This window comes from Vulpes vulpes, chromosome 16 (genome assembly GCF_048418805.1).
Source record: "Vulpes vulpes isolate BD-2025 chromosome 16, VulVul3, whole genome shotgun sequence".
In the NCBI taxonomy this organism is placed as follows: Eukaryota; Metazoa; Chordata; class Mammalia; order Carnivora; family Canidae; genus Vulpes; species Vulpes vulpes.
In genome coordinates this window covers 80,035,613-80,059,166 of record NC_132795.1, presented here as the reverse complement: position 1 = coordinate 80,059,166, position 23,554 = coordinate 80,035,613, and the positions used below count along the sequence as shown (strand labels likewise).

The following is a 23,554-nucleotide window of genomic DNA, read 5'->3' as shown; positions in this document are numbered from 1 at the left end:
GGTACAACAGAAAATGTATTAGTGGTCAACGATTAAACCTGATTAACTAATGGAAATATTTCACGATGGTAAGATTTAAATAACATTTATTTACACTAATGACTTCTGCTTTCTGAAAAAAAAAATGCATGTCCGGGATTACTGGAAGTGTTTATATTTTTGAAATATAAATTTTGCTTATTTCAAAGATACTAAGATTTTAATTCTTAAAAAATGCATCGAGGTGAAAGAATTTTAAATATATATATATATTTTTAATTGTAGCCTAGGAAAGGATTTTAAAACTGCTGTTTGTGTATGCGAGAGATCATGTGCATGTTCATGTGTGTGTGAATTCTTTGGGGAATTGTTTGATACCCTCCTAGCTAGTCCTGAGTCTCGTGAAGAGGGGAAAAGCCTTGGCATTCAAAAATTTCTTAGGCCCCTGGGACTTAGAGCCAGCAGAAGGAAAGTATGGCCAGATGGGATTGGCATGCTTGGCAGCGAGTGGAGACAATAGGTGGGGGCGGAGCAGATGGAGAACAGAAGGGATCACACATAAGAAAAGGAAGATGTGAGGGGAAGAGTCTGCTTGATAGTGAAGGAAGCCTGCCCTTTCTTTTCAAGGGAACTCCTGATTGCATCTTCCTTTAATAATGAGATAGAATGTCATGTCTGTTGTAACAAACATTTTTCATTAAGTTAGGTAGCCCTGCTTCATAGAGTAGGGAAGAAGTCTCATGAATAGAAGTTGCTTTACCAGATTATAAATAATGTGTGGTCTGTTAGTTGTTGTTTGTAAGTTTTTTATCTTTGCCCTGTAAAGGAAAAGTAGAAGCAAAATTAAAATTATATTGTATTATTTGAGTTGGTGGTATCTAAATATAAATGTAGTAACTACTAAACTTATATAGCAGACCTTAGATGATTCAAGCATCTGGAGAGTTTGCTGACTTTTTCCCTAAGTAAGCTTTTAATTCTGAAAATATTAAGAGTCTTTGCTGACTATAAACTACTATTATTTTACTTCCGGCTTATAAATAGATGTTCATTTCTAGAATAACTTTGAGTGGTTTATTTAAGTATTTGTTGATTTTTATCATGAAGCTTGGGAGCTTTACCAATGCCCACTTCAAATTATGAAATGAAATTAATTTCTCAGAATCCTCTATCAAGGTTTCTGTCACCCACCTGCCCAGAGAACTGGGCACAGTCTTTACCCAGAAAGGCCTTAGGACCGGGGAAAAAATGACAACCAATTTACTTTTGAATTCTATAATTTTAATGATTCCTTCAAAATGTTAAAGTGAATTTAGACACAATTTCCAGTCCTGAATATGACTGAATTTGACCAAAACCATCATGCCAAAATCTACCAATAAAACACAAATTTTCAAAGTTTAAATATACATATCTGATCCATGGGTCACCCACAGCTCACTTAATCATGTGGTTGATGGATGTTGTATATGGAGAGAATTTACACTCTCCAAAGGAAACTTTGCCTTGTTGCATGTCTCTATTGACTTACCTTTTCAACCTTGGCTTGACAAAGAACTATGACCCAGATTAGAGAATGAAATCTTTACCTTTGACACCTCAAGGTATTCAAGATAATTTACTCAGATCATTGATACTGATTTCCCCAATGCTGAAGATTTAAACCAGTTTTGCCGTCTTTTTCCTCCTTGCCCTTTTCTTAGAAGTTAATGAAAAAGTCCACTAAGAAGCAAAACGTTCTTCACTTGGCAAATTCCATCTAATGTTTTAAGGAAGAAATAGGGCTTGCAGACAGAACTTTAGACATATTTTTATAATTTGGAGGGTTGACTGGTGTTCCTTAAGTAGGGTGACCAGTGATAAAGAATAAACATTTTCACTGACTACACAATCAAGGTTGCCTAATAGGCTGAGAGCCACATTCTCCTTATAGGCAAAGTGTAATGAAACTAGAAGAGCCCTGAAGTGGTATTAAATGGCTGGTCAAAACAGCATTTGGGCTCAACTGCCAAACTAATTTCTCACCAAGACATTAACCAGGGAAATGCTTACATATTTACATAGTAATTAGTGATGTAGCATTGCATATTAAGGATGTTTTGGGTAGTTATGATGAAATGTTACTGTCTGTGTGCCTTCCATATGCTCCTTTAATTTACGAAATGTGCTCATCCCACAGCATCTGGGTGCATTTATAAACTACAAGTGCAATCAATTAACTATATGATGGATGCAGTCGGCAGAATGCAAATTGATGGGGAAAGCCCTCTTGTCTTACGCTTATTAGTTTTCAAATGGGGGACAAAAACATGTAGCCAGGGACTTTCAACCTTTGTCTATTTTAAGTTTAAATGTTTTAAGAACTAAGCTTACATTCTGCCCATTTGGAAAATAATTCATTTGAAACAAGATTTCTTCCCAGTCAAAATTAGTACTCTTAATTCCACTATTAATTAAAAATTAATTCCACTAATTTTTTCCACTAGCAAAATTCATAGGTGAACAGTGTTAGTGGATATTTAATTTTACTTTGACCAAGCGGCGCCTTTTATTATTCCATCTTCTCCTTCATTTCCCAATCCCTCTACTTCTTGTCTTGTATTTTTCTGCTTTACCTGTCACTGTCACTTATGGACTCAAATGCCATTTGCTCCAGACCTCAATTTTACTAAACAATAAGCTATGTATGAATTCAGCAGAGTATAATGACACCAGGTTCTGCTTTATACATCTTTGTGTATATTTAGGCTTTCAAATTCTTTGACTTCTCCTAAGGTTACCATATTGTTCTGAAAGATAGGCTTTACTTTCTGCCACCTTATTTACATTTACTTGACAGCTGATATTTGAATCTCCTAAAGACTCCCTTCTCTCGTCACTCTGGCACAGAGAATGGAGCCAAGCACAATAATATCTAGTAGAAAAGCAATTTCCAGTATATCCACTAACACTATTTCTTATAATAGAAAATTATAAACCAATGGGTATCTCTAGTTTCCCTTAATATATTAAGGCAATGTAAGTCCAAACTGCATAATAACCAGGAAAAAGCAATAATATATGAGATATTTTCTATTTTGTGTCATAAATTATGAGTGATTATCACTATACATTCCCATTTGCTTCTCAAAGTTTTACCTTCATTTGAATTTTCAAACTATTTTCCAAAATCAGTTACACATTTTTGTTTTCATCATCGGGGTATGTGTATGTGTGTGTGTGTGTGTGTGTCTGTGTCTGTGTGAATAAAATTTCAATTAATTTTTTTTTTAATTCCAGCATAGTTAACATACAGTGTTATACTAGCTTCAGTATGGTGATTCAACCATTCTAAATATTACTCTACTCATCGTGATAAATATACTCTTAATCCCCTTCACCTATTTCACTCATCCCACCATCCACCTCCTCTATGACCACCACCAGTTTGTTCTCTACATTTAAGAGTTTGTTTTCTGATTTGTCTCTTTTTTCTTTGTTCATTTGTTTTGTTTCTTAAATTCCACATATGAGTGAAATCATATAGTATTTGTCTTTCTCTGACTTATTGCACTTTGGTCCATTCCATCTATATTGTTGCAAATGACAAGATTTCCTCCTTTTTCTGGCTGAATAATATTCTATCGTATGTATATGTGTATGTGTGTATGTGTATATGTTGTGTGTATATATGCGTGTGTCATGAATATATATATGTTGTTGTATATATATTTTAATACTGCATGTGAAGCCACAGTGTAATTGTTTTCTTGATAGAAAGGCTCAAATACTTTTCTTACTATTTTCCCACAACCATAATATAATGGTGAGAATGACTTGAATGTTACCTTAAGGGACCAAAAAAAAAAAATACATTTCTTACTATTTTCCCACAACCATAATATAATGGTGAGAATGACTTGAATGTTACCTTAAGGGACCAAAAAAAATTAGTTTCCTAGAGAAATCTCTGTATGTTCTCATCTTTGTTTCCACTGCTTTTTTATTAAAACATAATGGGTTTTGTAGGATACTACAGTCTTGGTTCTTAGCATATTTCAGACTTTTGACCAAAAATATTACTATATAAGTTCACAGCCTAGATTTACTGGTAATGTCATAGATAAAGTAGGGGTTTAATGCTATGGGGAAATGCCTTCACCTGTCTCATTTTCTCATGTTTTTCATATTGAAAACTCTGCTAGAGCTTCAAAAACAATGCCTTCCCAAATCAACTGTCCAGTGAAATGGATTTGCTTGTGATAAAATATACTTATGTCTAAAAAATATAGATTACATATATAAATATGATGTATATATAATAAAGTATGCATTATATATACAAGACTAAAACTATCTTTATGACTTCAAAATATTGCTGTTTTATTGTCAGATCAAAATCACATAGAGTTTTTGATTCTTTTTAAAAGCTCCTTATTTTGCAGTTGCATGGGTACAGCCTTAGGTGTCAATTCTCAATTACTTATGTGTGAACTGTCTACATAATGGGTCACCTTGCATAAATTAATCTGCTTTCTAGACCATTTACCCTCCCATTGGCTTAAAAATCATTGTTTTCAATTATATACCATGACTTCTTTTAATTAGCACAGCTAGATTTGAATGGATCTATTCAATAGGTTTGTGGTAGGACTGCAAGATTTTCAGAGTCAGATATATTATGTGTCTGTATAAAAAAACACTGCTAAATATTTAGCTGCTAAATAATAGGTTTAAAGGATACATATAACAAACTAGAATTTCAGGCGAAACAACTGCTCCTAGGTTTGCCAACAGTTTTCTTAGACTTCAAGGAGTGTTTTATCTCTTTCTAGAATATTACCAATTTTAATACATAAGGAATTATCTCAGTGTTTTTTGTACATTTGGTAGTTAAAGTCTGTTGAGATATCTACTGGTTGATTCATCTGTACCAAAACTGCTAGATATAATGGGTAACTCAAAGGAAAAAAGCTATCTCTTGCCTTAAAAGTCTGTTTGAAGAGTCAGGATAAACACACATAAGAGTATATTATAGTACTAGAATACTGAAGTAACTATTTTACCCTGTAGTTATCAATTAATGAACACATATTTGCTGCACTTACTTTATGGTAGTTTGGAGAAAGGAGAAGAGGTCATTACGGGTTAGGCAAATGCATGGTTGTTATTCTGCTATATGTTCCTCGCATTTGTTTAAGCAGCCTTAGTTATGCAGTCACAAAATAAAAAGTTACACAAAATCAGGTCAAATCAGGTAAGTGACACATCCCATCATACAAGTACCAGCCTCTGAAATGGTGTGTAGGGCACCGGGAGTAATTGAATAGGAACCAAGGTTCCAATAGCTTGTCTCAAAATCAATCAAGGTGGCTGTTTCCTGTTCTGTGTGTTCTCAGGACAACATATCGATTTCTTAAAAGCCAGTCTTTATGCTTTGTGAGTAAGAAAAGTAAATACAAAATATCTACAACTTTTTGTGTAAAAATCACCTGCATATTCAGTGTGTATTCATTCTCTTTATTCATTAAAATTAGCCTTCATTGCTAAACATTTTCCTTTAAAAAAATAAGAAATCAGTTTCCTTTTACTGAGGGATGATTTGAAATATCGAGTCATTTTTCCATATAATTGAGTGTGTTTGTAAATTCCCCCCAGCAATAATTTTCAATCTCCCTGATCCTACTTCTTTTCTATCTTCGATTCTATTTTCTTTTCAAATGATACCCACTATAAAGAAAGTAGAATGGGAATGGTATAGGCAGAAGCAAGGGCTTGGCCTTGAGTGAAACAATTTTGAATAGTGATAATTACGTAAACAGTCTACTCATGTTATTGAAATACTTATCAATAGTATTGTTTTCTCAGTAAGTGGTCTCAAATATAGTGAATAATTACGCGGAACTTCATGAACCAGTCATGAGTACTGACTGAAATGATACCTGGGTGCAAAATATCAAATTGAATACCTCTTGATTACTCTTCAAAATCTCAAACTAGAGGTAGTAAGCATAGGTCAGTGTGCCATGCCAGAAGCGTTTCCTAGATTCCTGACTGTTGTTTCCCACGCAGCCAGTGAGATTTCAATTGCAACAGATGGTATCATTTTAAACAAAAGGCTATTGATGTGGTAACAAAGTAAATACTGATTTTAGTCTCTCCCCACCCCCCCCACCCCCGCCTCTCTCTCTACCTAGCAATTCCCTAAGTGATGCATCAACTCTTTGTAGTACTTTAGGAAGAAATATGAGGTTTTAAAATGATAAGATGTAGGAGCAAAGTATATACTTCATTTATTTGAAAGTCTACAATATAAGGACATTTCCAAAGACATGTCATCCAAGGGAGGATAATACATGCTTTGTGCCTGCAAATATTACAAAGGGGACTTGGATTTACAGGTTGCTTTATTGTGGCTGTGTTGGTTATTTTTTTCTTTTATGAATGTATCTGCATCTTTTTAAAGAAAATTATTTTATAAATACCACTTTGGCCGACTTACGTGTAATTTGGAAGAATGGATCAGATTAGTGTGTGTCTTTAATTTTTTCTAAAGATTTTATTTATTTATTCATGAGAGACACACAGAGAGAGGCAGAGACATAGGCAGAGGGAGAAGCAGGCTTCCTGCGGGGAGCCCAATGTGGGACTGATCCCTAACCAAAAAAGATCCTTTTGCTTATGCCTATTTTTTTCTTTTCACCTTTATATATGTTGCTTTTATTTTAAAGTTAGTCTGAGATTCCCTTTTTGTTTCCTTGGGAAATTTATACCATTCTCAACCTATATTGCTCTTCTAAACATTAGACCTTTACAACCATCCCCAATTTGCCTCAAATTCAACATGCCCCATTGTGAATGGATTATTATGGGGGTTTATCTAATCTTAAAACATTTTCTTTTAATGGACTTATGTAAAGAGATCGCACTGGAGAAAATGTTATTGCTCTTGGTGTGATGAAGACCAACTGCTTAATTTTCTGGTACTTCACTTCCATATTTGTAAAGTGAGGGCTTCATAGCTCTAATACTTCATGATTTTAGAGTGTGAATAAATGTGTATTTCCTTTAGAAGAAAAGTTTTTAAAGTGGTCTTAAAACATAGATTGCTTTTCATTTTGTTGAATCATCTCCCTGAAATTTTAGATGAATTTTTATATGTAATTTCCTTATGGGAATTTTCATTTTGAAATTAGCGTGAGAATAATTCCAGTTTTGGCTAGCATTAATTTGAGGGAAAGCTCCTTTTCCATTTCCATAATCAAGAATATAGAGGCCCATTTAGCATTCTCTGGGCAAGGCTGGTGAATTTCAGAGAATTAGTGATTTGGAATTCTAGAAAGTCGCTAAAGGAAATGCTATAGAAGAAACAATATCTTTTCATTTCAACATCATCTTAACAAATGTGGAAAAATTTTGTAGTGTGTGCACCACAGAAGCAAGGAAAATTCTGTGAAAACAAAGGAAAGGAGCCCCATACTGCCTGTTCTAATGTGCCAAAACCTCTACCTTTGCTAAGAGACCTTGAAATTATTTCAAATCTATTTTTCATACAGTGAATGCCAAAAGAGCTGAATTATTCATTGTAAGTGAAAATATTTATTACCATGTGTCAAGAAACTCTTATTCCCTTTCTGCTATTCCTAATAAGAACCCTGTGGTGTAAAATCATGGGCTGAATCTACTAAATAATTAGCCACGTGAATACTGTACCTACTATGTATATTTTTAGGTTTTATATCAATAAATATTTTATAAAGTGGTGCATACTCTAGACTAAAAGTCCTTCATCCCCAAATCAGTCTCACATTCTTCTTTAAGAAGTAAGGTGCCCTGTGGCTTCTAATGGAAGTGGAAAGAAAAGTGGTGACATAAGCAATCAACAACACAGTCTGAGAAAAATTCTCATCGCTGATAAAGATCTATGAAAAAATACATTTGATAAGTGCCAAATGAGATCCTCAGAGAACAAGACTTTGTAAGCATTTCTCTATAAACATAAAAAAGAAAGTGGGCCTATGTTGGGAACAAAAGGTTAGATGTGCACGACACATTATTTTTATGGATGTTCACAATTTTTATATAAAATCTAAGAGAGCTTGCAAAATGTCTATAGTAATTTGAAGTGATTAGCAAGGAAATATTTTTAGACACAGGCAAATGAAATTAGAATTTAGACGTTTATAATTTCAAGACTTCCTAATATATGAAAGGTGCAGTGATTGCATTTTTAATTTTTTTCTTTTTTATTTGGTATCAGCATCTAAACATAGAATTTGTGGATGTTCTGGGAAACCAACATTTCGGAGTACCACTTGATATGTACAGTAGAGGTTTAACTTTTAAAATCATGGTATGATAGATTTGACTTCCTGACACAGCTTGAAATACTTCAACGTTATTTTTATTATTATTATTAAGATTCTACTTATGAAGGCACACCTGGGTGGCTGAACAGTTGAGCATCTTCCTTTGCCTCAGGGCATCATCCCAGAGTCCTGGGGTCAAGTCCCGCATTGGGCACCCCGCAGGGAGTCTGCTTCTCCCTCTGCCTGTATCTCTGCCTCTCTCTGTGTGTCTCTCATGAACGAATAGGATTTTATTTTTGAGAATGAGAGAGAGAGAGAGAGAGAGAGAGAAAGAACACTAGCAGAGGGAGAGAGAATCAAACTCCCCACTGACCTGGGAGCCTGCTGCAGGACTCCATCCCAAGGACCCCAAGATCATGACCCAAGCCAAAGGTGGACACTTTAACCCACTGAGCCATCCAGGTGCCCCTAAACACTTCAACTAAAAAGCATACTCTAGACCCTGCAAAGCTTAAGAAGCCCTGAAGCACCAGGGAAAGTAAAGGAAGGGGGGAAGGTTTTACAAGGTGTGTGGTAACCCACACTTCTCAGTAGGCTCCTTTCATTATGGCCACCTGAAGTATAGGCCTGGATTCTGTTATGGCAGCTCTGGAACATGTGATCAACTTCCCCCACTTAGTGTCTTTCTTGGATAATCACTTATTATCTATTTTATTCTTTTATTGGGAGTAATTCCTCTTACCACCTTAAATATACTGTAACCAGTAGAATTAATTTTGGGGTAAGTATGCATGTGTTCTGACAGGATTTCTTGTGATAACTCATCATTCTTGGCTCATTTTAGTTAAAGTCATTGAGAAACTGCCTCTATTTGTTTTATCTTGTATTAGTTGGTGAAAAATATTCAAGGACAGGAGAATCCTGTACCGGCCAAGTTTCTGTTCTGTGTCTTAAGGTTTGGTATTTAAGAAGAGCGGGGTGTTTGCTGCCACAGATAGCTAAAGCATAAAGACTGAGTTTAGTTGGTTAGTCCTGGAGCAGAGCTGGTTTGATAGATTGTCTTATTTTCACTTGTATATTTTCTCATGCTTTTTTCCTCTTAAGCCTACCTTTCTAAAATTTTGAAACCAACACCTATTTCACATCTCACTGAGTGAGACATTAATCCTACTTTCCTGAGTCTGAAAGACCTCCGTCATTGATGTCACTTGTAAAATGAGCTGAAACACATTGCCACTTTCCAAACATAGGTGGAAGAAACTTTTTCTCTCCTTTTCTCCTTCTTAGGCTTATTCTTTTTTTTTTTTTTTAATTTCCTGTTTGTTTTGTCTCTCTTCTTTTAATTTATCTCTAGCAGAGGGATGCTCCTAGTACCTATTTCTTTCTTCCACCCCATTTGTGTCCCTTAAAAATCAGATTTGAATATATATGAGTATGAAATTGCTAAGTCACCAGCCATTCTTTTTAAAACTCATGGAAGTCAGGAGAACCAAGTGGATTCTGTGACACTGAAAGGAAATATATTGAGGGGCACCTGGGTGGCTTAGTTGGTTAAGCATCCGACTCTTGATCTCAGCTCAGGTCTTTATCTCAGGGTTGTAAGTTCAAGCCCCATATTAAAAATAAATAAATAAAAGGAAGGAGATATATGGAGTACAACCTAATTCTTAGATGACTAGGATTTTTTAGATTTAAGGAATGGAAAGTAAGATTACTCATTGTAACAGTAGTTAAATGGGCAGAAACTAGAGTCCTCAGGATATAAGTATTAGAATTTAGTTTTTAGTAAAGCCCTGATACTTCCTTTTCAATTGTGCCAGTTTTGTTTAGTTTTTTATATTTTGATTTGATTTTCTTTTTTAAATCAAAGGTACACTATTTGTTGTGGTTGAAATTATTAGTTATTTGGTATCTTAATCCTTAGGATTCAATATTCAAAGATAAATGGTAAAAGGATAGGCAAAAATGGTATTACTAGTAATAACCCATCATGTGACAATTTTTTTACTTCAAATCATGGTGAAATAGTCAATATTCTAAGTACCTTAAAACCACTAATTGTTTTAGATAAAAACTGTCACATTTAGCTGGAAAGTACATTGTTTGCAACCAATAAATTTGACTTCCTTGATAAACCATGAAGTCCTGTATATTTTTGTTTCATCTGTGGCTCCAAGGCATTTCATGAAATTGAAGATTTATTGTTTTTTTTATTATTTATGTATGTATGCATATACTTATATACTCTTAAGACTTGTAATTTTGAAATGATTATGGATTCACAGAGTTACAAAGAAAATACAGGGAGATTCCCTACACCCTCTACCCAACTTCTCCCCGTTAACATCTTACACAACTATAGTCCAATATCAAAACCAGAATATTAATAGTGCTATAAATCACAGAGCTTTTTCAGATTTCACTAATTACACATGTGCTTGTGTATGTGTGTATGTGGCTCTGTGCAACTTCATCACCTGTATAGTTTCTTGTAACCACCACCACAATCAAACTTAGCAGTACCATTACCACAAGACTCCTTGTGTTACCCTTGATTATTACATTTTAAAGGGACCCAAGGGGTCATTCACTCTAAACTATTTACATTGAATGGGGAGTGATTTCCCTCAGGTCAAGGGCTTAAGTAATGGTTGAATTCCTAGTTGGCTCAGAATGCTGTGTCGTCTCCCAGACTACTTTCGGATATCCCACCTTTCATTCTCAATTTATAAACTAGGCACTTGTTGTTCTACAATTTTAAAGATAAGAAAATTGAAGCAAACAAAAGCTTTAAGTTAGTTGAACTGACCCATTTCATCACAATTCTGGATCTTAAAAATTCTCATCCTATAATACTAGATTTATAACAGGTGAAGGAGCATTAACTGTCTGTGTGAGCATTACTGGTATTTCATAAGAAGCATGTATCTGATACAGGTAATCCATGTTGCTTCATAGGGATTCAGCATGGTGACTAAGGGGGAGAAGGTAAGTTACCCTACCTTCTTATTTGTCTTAGTTATCTTCCCTAGCTTAGTTGCCATCTGTAAAGAATCCCAGAGATTTAGCTACACGTTATAAAATTAGGACTTTCCATCAACAGAATTGAATGCCTCTTCTCTCCCATTCACACACAAACATACCAGATAGTTTAGAAATCCATTTCCCTTTCCATTTCACCCTTAACACTTTTTTAAATTTTTTTTTAAATTTATGATGGTCACACAGAGAGAGAGAGAGAGGCAGAGACACAGGCAGAGGGAGAAACAGGCTCCATGCACCGGGAGCCCGACGTGGGATTCGATCCCGGGTCTCCAGGATCATGCCCTGGGCCAAAGGCAGGTGCCAAACCACTGCACCACCCAGGGATCCCTCACCCTTAACACTTTTACTAATATAGCTATCATTTATAAAACTATTGAGGTGAGGTTTTGGGGGTTTGCAAACTAGGAGGGTCACAGCATGTGATTTGACCCACTTACCTGTGCCATATCCACTTTGGAACAATTTTCAATACTACTCACTTTGGAAATGAATCTGGTTATAGAAGAACAGAAATTATTTGGGAAGATTGTAGGATCAAAGACTTTTCTACTATATCAGCATCATAGAAATTAGAGATGTAAAAGACCCATTAGCTGATTTGCCCTATTTCCATGGAAATTGCAGTGAACATTTTTCAAAAGACCTAATCTATTTTTGTTTAAAATAAATGGGAACTCAATGTAGATTCTTGTTAGAGCTTGAAACTGCTGATTGTTGTGCTTTCCGGGTTGTTTTTCTTTTTAGATCCACTTGACAGTTTGCATAGCTAATTATTGTGTTCTCATTTGTTTAATTCCAGCATTCCTGTAGGCTTTTTTAGAATGGGAGAGAGGAGGAGAGGACCACTGCAGTTTTAAAGTAAATCAACAAGCCATTAAATCAAGGAGTATGGAGAGTTAAAGAGTGTGTGTGTGTGTGTGTGTGTGTGGTGTTTTGGAAGATGGGTCAAAGTTAAAGCAGCAAAGTGAATTTCAAATAACTGCCAGGCTTTGGTAGCTAATAACACTTTTGTGAAGGTTTTGTCAGTAACCAAATGCAGGAGATAGTGGGGTCCCTTGTGGCCTCATTTTACACAGGGCACTTTGTATCATGATGGATCATTTGCAGCAAAAGCTTTTGCTAGAAACACTAAAGAATATGCAATTTTAAATCTAGCTTTTTTTTTTTGCTAGTGAATGAATTTTTTTTAAATATTGACTTTATTTGCAGAGTATAATTCTAGATGGAAAGAGACTTATAACTTGAAGAGAATTTGTTAAGAATTATTTCTTATACCAAATAGATAGCTTTAAAACTTTCCATTTTTAGCGTTCTATGGATTCCATTTACAGGAAAAAATGCTTTTGTCAAGAAACACTGCTTTTATTGCCCGTGAATCATGAAACCATTGTGGAGGATTTAGGATTTAGAAGCATCAACCAAACCATTTAAGAACAATTGAGGTAGTGACGGTTCAAATAAGATAAAATTACTTTTTTTGTATATCTTCTTGGTGATGGTGACTGTGGTGGTGGTGGAGGGGGTAGTGGTGATATTGCATTTTCAGGAGTTGGAGGGGCATTTGATTTAATGACTAGAATTAGAGATTTCATCTTCTTTCCTACATTATAGGATGGGACCTTTTTAAAAAGATCCTCCACAATTCATTAGACTGACAGTTTGCTTTAATTGAGCATCCCTAAATAATTATCATGCTTCTTTAGGGATATGTTCATTTTGAATGAGAAAATTATTATGAAAATTCAGTAGAAAAATTTTATAGTTAATCCATATTGAGAATGCAACTTTGTTTACAATAATGGGGAGAGTGATTATTGTTGAATTTATATATGCAGCCTCCCTTAGAGCAGCCAAAATAGTGAAGATGGCCAGCTAAGAGCAGATAATGAATGACTAGGTCTCTATATTTGCATAGATAGATAGATAGTATTTTGTGGTTTCTAGTTGCTATAAGCAACAGAGACAGTTATTTCCAAGCCTTTCAAGACACAATGAATGGCAAACATTGTGTGCCTCGCAATTTGAACCTCCACATATGAACTCAGTTGAATGCTTGAGAGCTAAGATGAAACTCATACACATTCTTGCAAACCATTGCCATGGCAACATACTTAAAATTTCCAAGGTCTGTCTCCCTCGAGTTTGCACCTGCAGTTAGCTTATTGTGAAACAAAAAAGAAGCCTTTCCAACTTGAAAATGCTTTGGAATGGTTGGGAGTATGTTTTGAAATAAAGTGGAGTTTGAAAGTTGAAAAGCAAAATAGAACATTCAAGGGAAAAGTACATTTGCATTCTTCATGCAATATTTGGCCTTTTTTCTCCTCCTACTTCGCAATACTCTAGGCAAGGGTAAATGTAGATAATCTACCTGTTGTGTTTTTTAGGGTATTGGGGTTTTGCCCACTTTACTGAATAACATGCTGCCTCCTGGCATGCTAGGTAACATTCACCTGTGTTGTATAATAGTAATGAGGGCAAGAATAGCTAAGATTTATTTAGTATTTATTATGCACCAAGAACGGTGTTAAGCACTTAATTGATCATGATTTTCTTAATTCTTACAACTACATTGCAGAGACTCGTAATGCATCCTTCCCATTTTACAAATGAGAGGTTAAATGGATCATCCTGGTTCTCATAACTCCAGATTTAAACTCTGGCTCTAGTGCTCACTGCACCAAATCACTAGGAGCAGTGTTACAAGATCCCATAGTAAGTACCAACACTCCTCAATTTGTCAAGTGAAAAGCTGTTTCTTGGAAACCAGTAAAGGGGCTTCCACAGACAATGTATCTGTCTGTATTCAGAATACAGATTGAATCATAAATATAACTAAACCCTTGCATGGCAGCATCAGTTCCACCTGTAAGTACAAGCAAAAATACCCTCCAGTCTTTCAGGTAGCTTGGTGGTCAAAGACAATAAGGCAGCCTTCTTCCTTATTATATGGCTCATCTCTCTCCCAGCAGACTCAGTGAAACACTGAACAAGGCTTGGCTTCTATTTGATTAGATCTTGGAAAATAGATTGAGGTATGTAGAGTCTAGTTCCAATAAGTTTCCTTGGACCTTATGAAATAAAAAAGCCTATTTGAGAATCATCATAGTAAAAAATGTTACTGGGCAGTGACTTAGAAATAAATGCACTACCTGCAGAAGGAACATTGTTTTTTTGTGGAAACTAACATGTCTGTGGGTGTTCAGCCATGGGCCTTGACTGAGTGCTCTAAAGCACCTAAGCTTTCCTATTAGAGAGCTTCTCTAGCCCTCTTTTTCATTTAGCCCATTTATTATTTCTCAAAATAGTTAGAGAACCTTGGTTATCTGGATTTCCAGCTCAAAGCAGATCAAAGGAGTGAGTTTGAAAAGGGAAAAGGGTGTCTGTAAAGGCTGACATTGATAGACAAAAGAGAAAAGCTAGTAAGAGTAGGCATTGATTAAGAAATGAAAGAAGAGTGCGAGGGCCCATGGTGCAGGGCACGGCCATACACGCTCAAGCGTTGTGAGATCACCGCTTTGTTACAGGTGCAGATGTTCCTTACAGTGATATGAAACCATCAGGAAAAGCTTGTCTTCTGAACCTTCTGGTTAAAAGGGGACATTTCTGTGATTTCAAAAGTTCTCGTGATGGCAAATGCCATTTCGTGCATGTGTGAATAGAAAGCTTACTTACTGTTCTTAATCAGCAGGCATCCTGGTAATGAGAATGAAGGGAACAGAGGGAAGGGGTTGCAGGCAAAGGAAAAAGGTACATCCAGTGGGGAGAAGTATGCTAGCAACTTGGAGGAAAGGAATGGGAACTTAGTGGAAGTAACTGTAAATGCAAGGCTAGAGAAAGAAGAGCTGTCCGGGAGAGGACATGTTTGGTCACTTAGCCATCTAAGGGTTTTACACATGAGCTTTACTTATCACAACGTTTTTAATGGCCAAAATAATCATAGTAAGGTGTGCATAGTAGTTGAAGAAGAAGAGGTCATTAGACAATGGCATAACCAAATAGAACTCTCAGATACTGGTGAGAAAAGTTCAGTCAAGATTTCACCTAAAGAAATGTGCTCACAAAGGCAGGGTCCCTAATGAAGCTCCTTTCTAGGCCTCAGCAGAAGACAATGAGTAGAATTCTCACAACGAGCATGCTTTTTTTTTTTTTTTTTCCAGGCAGCTCTTGATGGCCTTTGTAGGGGCTGCTGAGTGCTCCTCGGTAGGGCAGCTCGGGGCAATGTCAGCGGATGCTGTTCCCTGGTATTTCTCAAAGGACTTGCCAAAAATTTTCAATAAAACTTAGAGCGCAATTGAAAAAGGCAAATATGTTTGAGAAACTTGGAAAAAGTAGCAAATTAAAAAGGCTGCTATTTGTACTTTCCAAACATGAAACTGGGAGCAATGGAGGGAGGGGAATGCCAACTGGATGAAGAGCCAGGAGGCAGGATCTTGTTCTGAGTCCAAGGCCAAGCCAGGCAGCGATTTGATCCTGCACACCTGACCGGGCCACATTACACTTTTCCACTCTTTACCATAAGGCAACTGGAAGAGACACCTTAAGGAGTCTCTCAACTCTGAAACAAATACAATTTGACGATTTTTGCTTATATCACACAGCTGGGGAGAAAAGAACTCCCTGGCTTTTCCAAGTATTGATGATGTGATGTTTTTTTAGATGTCTTAAAAAGTGCTCTCATATCAAATATATAATTTGCTCTGTTTACAGAATGTTTAAACATGGAAGTGTGGATTTAAGTCAGAAATTGCACGTCCTTTGTCAAGGGAATATCTGTGTCTAAAGATCTCAGGAGTCCAGTGCTACACACAACCCTCCCTCCAGTGTTGCAGGGAGAGCAAAATGAGAATGTGTACAGAGACAGCTGTGACTACATAATATCGTCAGAACATTCTCTAAGTGCCAGCTACTGTGCTAGACAGGGCCTATCTATCCCTAGAGAATTTTTAAAAAGATTTTCTTTCTTTCTTTCTTTCTTTCTTTCTTTCTTTCTTTCTTTCTTTCTTTCTTTCTTTCTTTCTTCTTCCTTCCTTCCTTCCTTCCTTCCTTCCTTCCTTCCTTCCTTCCTTCCTTCCTTCCTTCCTTCCTTCCTTCCTTTTGAGAGTATGCAGTGGGGTGAGGGGCAGACAGACAGAGAGGGAGAGAGAGAATCTCTCTCTCTCCAGGCATGGAGCAGGCTCCATGCGGAGCTCAATCCCACAACCCTGGGATCATGACCTGAGCCAAAACCAAGAGCTAGACACTCAGCCAACTGAGCCACCCAGGCATCCCTACCCCTAGAGAACTTAATACTCTTCATAGTCTTGCAAAATAGGTGTAAATCACTTCATTGTACTTAGGAAGAAATCTAGAGAAGTTAAGGAACTTTCCCAAATTCACTCAGCTAATAAGCTGCAGCTGGGACTTCAGCCCTATCTGCCTAGCTCTCACATCTATACTCTTCAATGCTCAGTGGTCAAAGAGCAACTTTCTGCTCATAGACAGCCTCCATTTGTTGCACATCTGAAGTTATCCATGCAATTCAAGATAAGGATGTCTAACTCTGTTATATTCCTTCTCTGCATAACTCCTTATTAATCAAAGGTATTCAATGAATGATTGTAAGTAGATGAATGAATTTAATGAATGAGTAGAACTCATAGAAGAATCAGTCAAAAGATCTCAGTTTGTGTTCTGTCCCACACATATTTCTTGGTCTGAATTTGAAGGCTGGTCTCAGCCAACCCTTACCCTTACCCTTACCCTTGTAATTTATTTCAGAAAGAAAATAAGACTTTCATCTTATAGTTAGATATTGTAACATTGTAAAGGTATAGTTTCTTTACAGTCAAACAAAAATATTTACAAAGAAAGACTATTGCAGTAGAGTTCAGGGGAGAGAGGCAGACTTGAGGAGAGGAGCACCTAGAATGATAGTTAACTATTTTTTCTCCCTTTTTTCTATAAAGCAGTCTGTATCTTACTACTTTCTCAAGGGGCAGGATTGCTTCATAAAAACAGGCAGAAAAACTTATTGCAAGACATTTTTAGCTTTTCCCTCTTTCTAACTTCCAGTAATTCTCTCCTTTCAGTTAAAGATAATGTCACTTCTTGCTATTTCTCTACCATAAATTTCCAGCCAGGAGGTATAATGTGGAAACCAGTTATAAAGTTTCATTGTCACTTCTAGAGATGTTAGAGGCAGATAAAGTCTTTGAAAAAGTGTGATTTTGCCACAATTCTCATCTCCCACTCTTAGCAGTCATATTCCTGGAAAATAATCTATACTTGCTCATTCTTATTTTGAGACCTAATGAACTGTTATAAATGAGCAATTGTGACAAACATATACCTCAGTGTAGTGAGCTTAGAGAAGATGGCCATCAGGAATTAAGGCTATTGGACATAATTCTAACAATTTAAGTGTCATGTGTAATATTTCTTTTATTTTTAAAATAAAAATGAATCATGTACTTTCAACTCTATTAATTTAATTTTCATAATTGTACTTATTTTCATAAAAGTCTTTATGTTGCAGACATTTAAAGAAGATAAATCAGATTTAGAGTGTAATGACTTTTTCCATCTTTATTGAAGTATAAATGGCAAATAAAAACTGTATGCATTTAAGGTATATGACATTGTTATATATATTTACAATATAAAACCATTCACCACAATCATTGGTGATGACATTTTAAATTAACTCTATTGGACTCTTGTGATAGATATTCTGGGGGTGCTAAATGTGGACATAAACTGTGTCCCACAGAGGTACACAAAATAAATAAAGAAACATACATATAAGCGGTTCCCAGACTTTTAGACTTCAGCATAATTTGGAAGGGCAAATACCTCCAATGTTTTGATGTACTAAGAAAATATTTAATTAGTATATTATTAGTTAATAGTTAATTAGTATATTTAATCAGTATATTATTAGTTGTTAGTTCATTAGTGTTTTATTAATCTATACAGAAGACATAAGCATAAGCAGTGTCATGTTGTAACTACAAATACAATCACTATACTAGGGAGCATTGTGTGGCTGGGACCACACCTAAAGGACATCTCCTCTTCCCCCTCTTTCCTTCTCTTTCTCTCTCTCCTTTAATTAACAGTGTTTGCTAAGTGATCTGTTCTTCCTACTTATCTGCTCATTTAAATGCTCTAGATGAAATAGGGCATACATTAGAAGTAACAGTGGATATAGAGATAAAGTAAATCTAGTCCACATCTTTTAGGTCCCAGGAAAGTGAGTAAGGAGAACTCAAGAGGATTCCAGTGTCCCTGCATCTGTGTGGGTGACTCTCCAGGAGATCAGGCCTGGAGAGGAGGAATGACAGTGCCAGCTGGGGATTGGTACTACCTTTCTTGTACACTACCCTAAATAAGCAATGCTGAAATGAATCCTATCCTAGTATAAAGGGGATCAGCCCAAGAATAGCAGCATTTATGTGAAAGAATATTTGGATGAAACAGATCCTATTCATTTGAGGAGACAAAAGGATTTCAGGACATGAAAGTGAAAGTTATGCAGTTAAGTGGATAGTCAGCTGCTCTCTTTAAGCTCTCCCCAGAACTATTCTTCATAGTGTCATATGAGGGACAAAAATAATTCCTTATTAGTTGTAATAATAACATATAAGCACTGCATCATGGAAATTCTCATATTTCCTCTCAAATTTGATCCCCACAACATTCCAGTAAGATAGAGAAGTTATTATGATTCACATATTCAAATGATTATATATACATATATAGTATATATATTTATATGTATAGTATATACTTACATGCATAACGTTATATATTATATATTATATATATTACATATATTACATTGGCCTATTTGGGAACGCCCAATTTAGAACCTTACATATATTCAATTCATAGGACAAAAAAAAATCAGAAAATTAATTTTCTGTTAACTAAGTCATCCTCATTTCCAACCACATCCCTATTTCTTGCTGTTCCATACTTCAAGCACTGTGTGGAATAGAAGTTCTCATATGTTCCCAGGTTAAAGCCCTATCAAAAAGACATTTGTTTTGGTACTACCTAGTAGGAAAGAATTGTTTTGGGTACTAGCTTCCTGTGGTTCTCTCTATATCTTTGATTTTGAATTTCTAACTCTAGTGTCATCATGTAAATGAGACTGCCCTTATCAGTGAATGCATTTCTAGATTGTAGCCAGTATTATTAATAAATGACCACTTCCATTTATTTATTTCCAGGATGTAATAAGAGATAGTTTGACAAAACCCAAATGGTGGTTGAGTGAGAGAGACAAAAATAAGGATCTCATTAGCTTATGTTGTGAAAATAGTAGTTAATAAGGGAGAACTTGGAAGTTGGAAGGTTTTTCCTTGGTGGATTAATGAGAAAAGGGACAAAGAGAGTTCATTGAGGTTTTTGTTGTTGTTGTTGTTTTGAGAGAAAGTGCAGGGAAAGGGAGGGAGAGAAGGAGAGAATCTCAAGCAGACTCTGAGCTGAGTATGGAGCCCAACATAAGGCTCAATCTCTCAGGTCATGAAATTGAGATCTGAGCCAAAATTAAGTGTCCAACTTAACCAACTGAACCCCCCAGGTACCCCTTATTGAGTTAATTTTGTAGCCAAAATGGCCTGCAATGTTCTAAGTCAAGAAGAAAGAAGAGGTAGAAAAATATTAAACAATTTATATTTCTTTCTGTCCCCCAAAATTTAGTTATGCATTTTGTGTAAAAACAAGAGATGTGATGTTAAAAAGTCTTTAAACACATAAGTTAAGAAAAGTTTACAACAAGTAAATAAACAATTCAGGGTTTACACCACTTCAGAGTAACTACTATTACATCAGTATTTGGATTTTTATAACAAGATTTAAAAAATTGAACACTGGCATTCATGTTGTTCTCTATTTAATGAGCTGTCATATCAAGTGGTGCCTTTATTAGCTGTGTGTGTTTTCTTTATGACAATTTTAGTGGTTATTGGTCTAAAATCCAATAATCTCCTTTGCCACCTTTCAATATATCTTACGTGCAGTTCATCATGTATCTTTATAGAGCATATCATATCCTTGAAAGAGCAAAATGGTTTTGGATGGATGGATGGTGAATGGATAGATACAAGTCATCTGGGCTAGGATAAGAGACAATTACAATCTATTGAGGTCGGTTTAGTCTCATACTTTTGCCATCAGTTGGCACTGTAATTGTGTTCAGACAAAAACAATTTTGGAGCTTCTGTTTCCTGCTATGGAAAATGAAGAGTTTAGACTTAATGATCACTAAGGTCTGGCCCAGTTGCAAGAGATGTATGACTGCTTGACTCAACCATGGTTCTACCCCTAACATGTTAAATGCCAACAATGAAAGCTTGAATTTTGGAGACATGTTAGTTGGAACTCTCCATCACTGGCATTTTACACTGATAAAAAATCTGTTTTGGCATTATTATCAGTAAGGATTTTCAGTTCAACCTGTGTGACTAAATTAGTTCATTCAGTCATAATAGTTGGAGTAGAGATTCATATTGACTCAGCTAAAAGCCTAGATTTGCATTGTAAACATCTGTCAGTATTCATTTAATTTGGAAATGGCCAAACATATTCCAGAAAGTGCTTTGTCCCAAAGCACATCAAGTAGAGAGGGAACAGATCACATGCGTATTCCAGTTTCCCCTTTAGAACCTCCGCTTCACTACCAGTAGTCTTCACAGGTCTTATACCCCCAAATTCTAATTAACAAGAACCCAAAAGAACAGATTATTACAATACCTATCTGAAAATTTACACTGTGTTTTAGTTTTATCTTTTGGCCAGTTCTCTGACATTGCTTTGGCTAAAAATGGAAATGCAATATGACCATAAAGGTCATCAGTGGCTTAAAGAAGTTGTACGAGAGATATACCACCGTTTTTAAAACATAAATTTAATTTCAGGTTTTCTGACACCAGGTTTCTTTTTTGCAGCTTTGCTACTTTGCATAACTTTACTAAAATATGATGTTCTTTTTTAGATTAAGCAGAAATGTAGTTCTTTTCCTTCTTCCATATTTCCTTTATTTATATTTACTTTTTGTGACATTATTTCCTCATTCCTAACTTCCCCTTTGAGTTTTGCCTGTTAGGATGACCAATATCAAATGCATATAAAAATGCATATTAAAAGAGTAAGATGTGATCTCTTTTCCATGATGGAGTTTTTCTATACAACCCACTTTTACTGTTCTGGAGCCATTGCATACATTTTAAATAGTCAAAAAATTTTTGAAGAAAATTGAATGGCTTTCAAGTCTGTCTTTTCCCCAAGCAGACAGCTGATTTATGGTCACTTTTTGTAATAACCTAAGGCATCAACTGGGAAAAAAAAAAACATTAAAGAAATGTGAAAGCTGGCTGTTTTCAGATATATTTAAGCTTTGCCCTAAATATTCATGAATGCCAATGTTCAAACATTCAAATTGGGTAAATGAGTGTACAAATGGCTATTTTTTTAGAGCAAGCACTTAACTATAATGCTCAGAATAATAGCACCTCCACTAGCATTCTGCATAAGCATGTTGTTGGTGAATACTTAATGAAGTAATAGTTATGGGAGCACTGCTGCACTTCAAGAAAAACAAGCCATTTGAATTGAATTGATTGTTATTTGTATGAGTGAGTGATTTGTTCCTATGCTTTAGAATTAAGTAGGCACAATAAGTTATTTGCAGGTAGTAACCACAATTTATACCCTGCTAGGTAGTGACCATATTTTGTGCCCATCAGAAAATGCTATGCATAGATGAGGTGTATTATATTTGTTGGTAACTAATTGATCCTCACTTTTTTTGTTATTCATGTGCTGAAGCTAAAAATTCATGCTTCACACATTGGATCTCAGTTCATTGCTTTTATTCTCATTATATTAGCTAGCCGTGGGATTGACATCTTTATATGGCATCTACTACTCAAGAAATAATTCACAAATAAGAACCAAAGGCTTCATTGAGATCATGGAAACTACCATGGAATCTATGCAGAGTGTCTAAACTCATTTTGCACCTTTAATAGGGTTGTTAATAAACTAAAATTACCAATCTGATTTCTTTCTTTATTGGTTTGATTTGCCCAAATTGACCCATGGTTTGGAAATTGTATACACGTATTACAACTGCGTTATTTTTCCTGCAGTTTTCCTCCTGAAAATTGTCACTTCTCCCAATCCCTAGAAACCTCTTGTCTTATAGGTTTATCAGTGCAATGCACTGGACCTTGGCTTGGGCAATTTGTAACACTAATTCTGAATCCTGACTTTTTTTCTTCGTGGAAACATGCCTCGCAATAAATCTTTTCTGGAGAGACGATCAGATTCAGTCCTGAAAGCCAGACACGAATGCTTTCTCCTCCAGAACAGCTTCACACAGACAAAAAAGTATCAGCAAGAACAAATGTCCATCAATTAGCAAAACATGTCTCATGTTAGCTAGCTCCATTCTCAACTTAATCATTGGCTCAATCAATTCAATTTAAATATCCACCAGAGTAGTGAAACATTAGGCTAAATCCTGCTATACAAGGAAGCACCATTGCTTGAGACAATATTTTTCAAAATTGTATTTGGATATATGGCCAGATAAACTCTTGCTGTTTAGAAACAAAGTTTCAATCACAATTTTAAAGTAAATTATGAATTCCTTTGTGGATATCGAATTCATAGTGGACATCCTTTTGCATGGTGGGAGTTTGTTCTTTTCCTCAACAAAGCAGGTGTGTCCTGATAGAGTTTTCTTGTAGGTGTTTTTCATCAGACTGTTCTTAGTAGAGATACAACCTTACACACTAAGTTTACCTCTCCTCTCATCATATCTTTTCACCACCCAGATATGCATTTGTGCTGTATTTTAAAAAGTGATAGCAAGTAAATATGCAAATTCCAACAGTAAAGTTGGGGGGGTGGTGCCTGTAAGTAAGTAAGAAGGAACAAAAATACACCAGTTTCTCTACTTTCTCACCCACCAAATGGTGTCTCTCTTAATAACTCTGGCTGTCCAATAAGTTAAATGAGTTGGTTTAATTTCTTGCTATACACATTCTTTCTCCCCCATCCTGATTACATTTTTGTATCCTATAACATGTTGGTGTTTTCCCATAGAGCATGATGAATTAAGTTTCAGTGCCTTTATTTCTTGAATTCTGTCCACATCATTTTTTTTTTACCCCAAAGCGAAGGAAAACCTAGGTATTTTTAGTAGACATTTTGAACAAGCTGCTTGCCATGTGAATGTACAGGCCTCTGAA

The 23,554-nt window shown here is 35.7% G+C and overlaps 1 protein-coding gene across 50 annotated transcripts in view; it reads left to right on the top strand.

Moving 5' to 3' along the window:
• NRXN1 (neurexin 1) overlaps positions 1-23,554 on the top strand; it is a 1,110,734-nt gene that overhangs the window by 1,057,873 nt on the left and 29,307 nt on the right. The window lies entirely within an intron of this gene.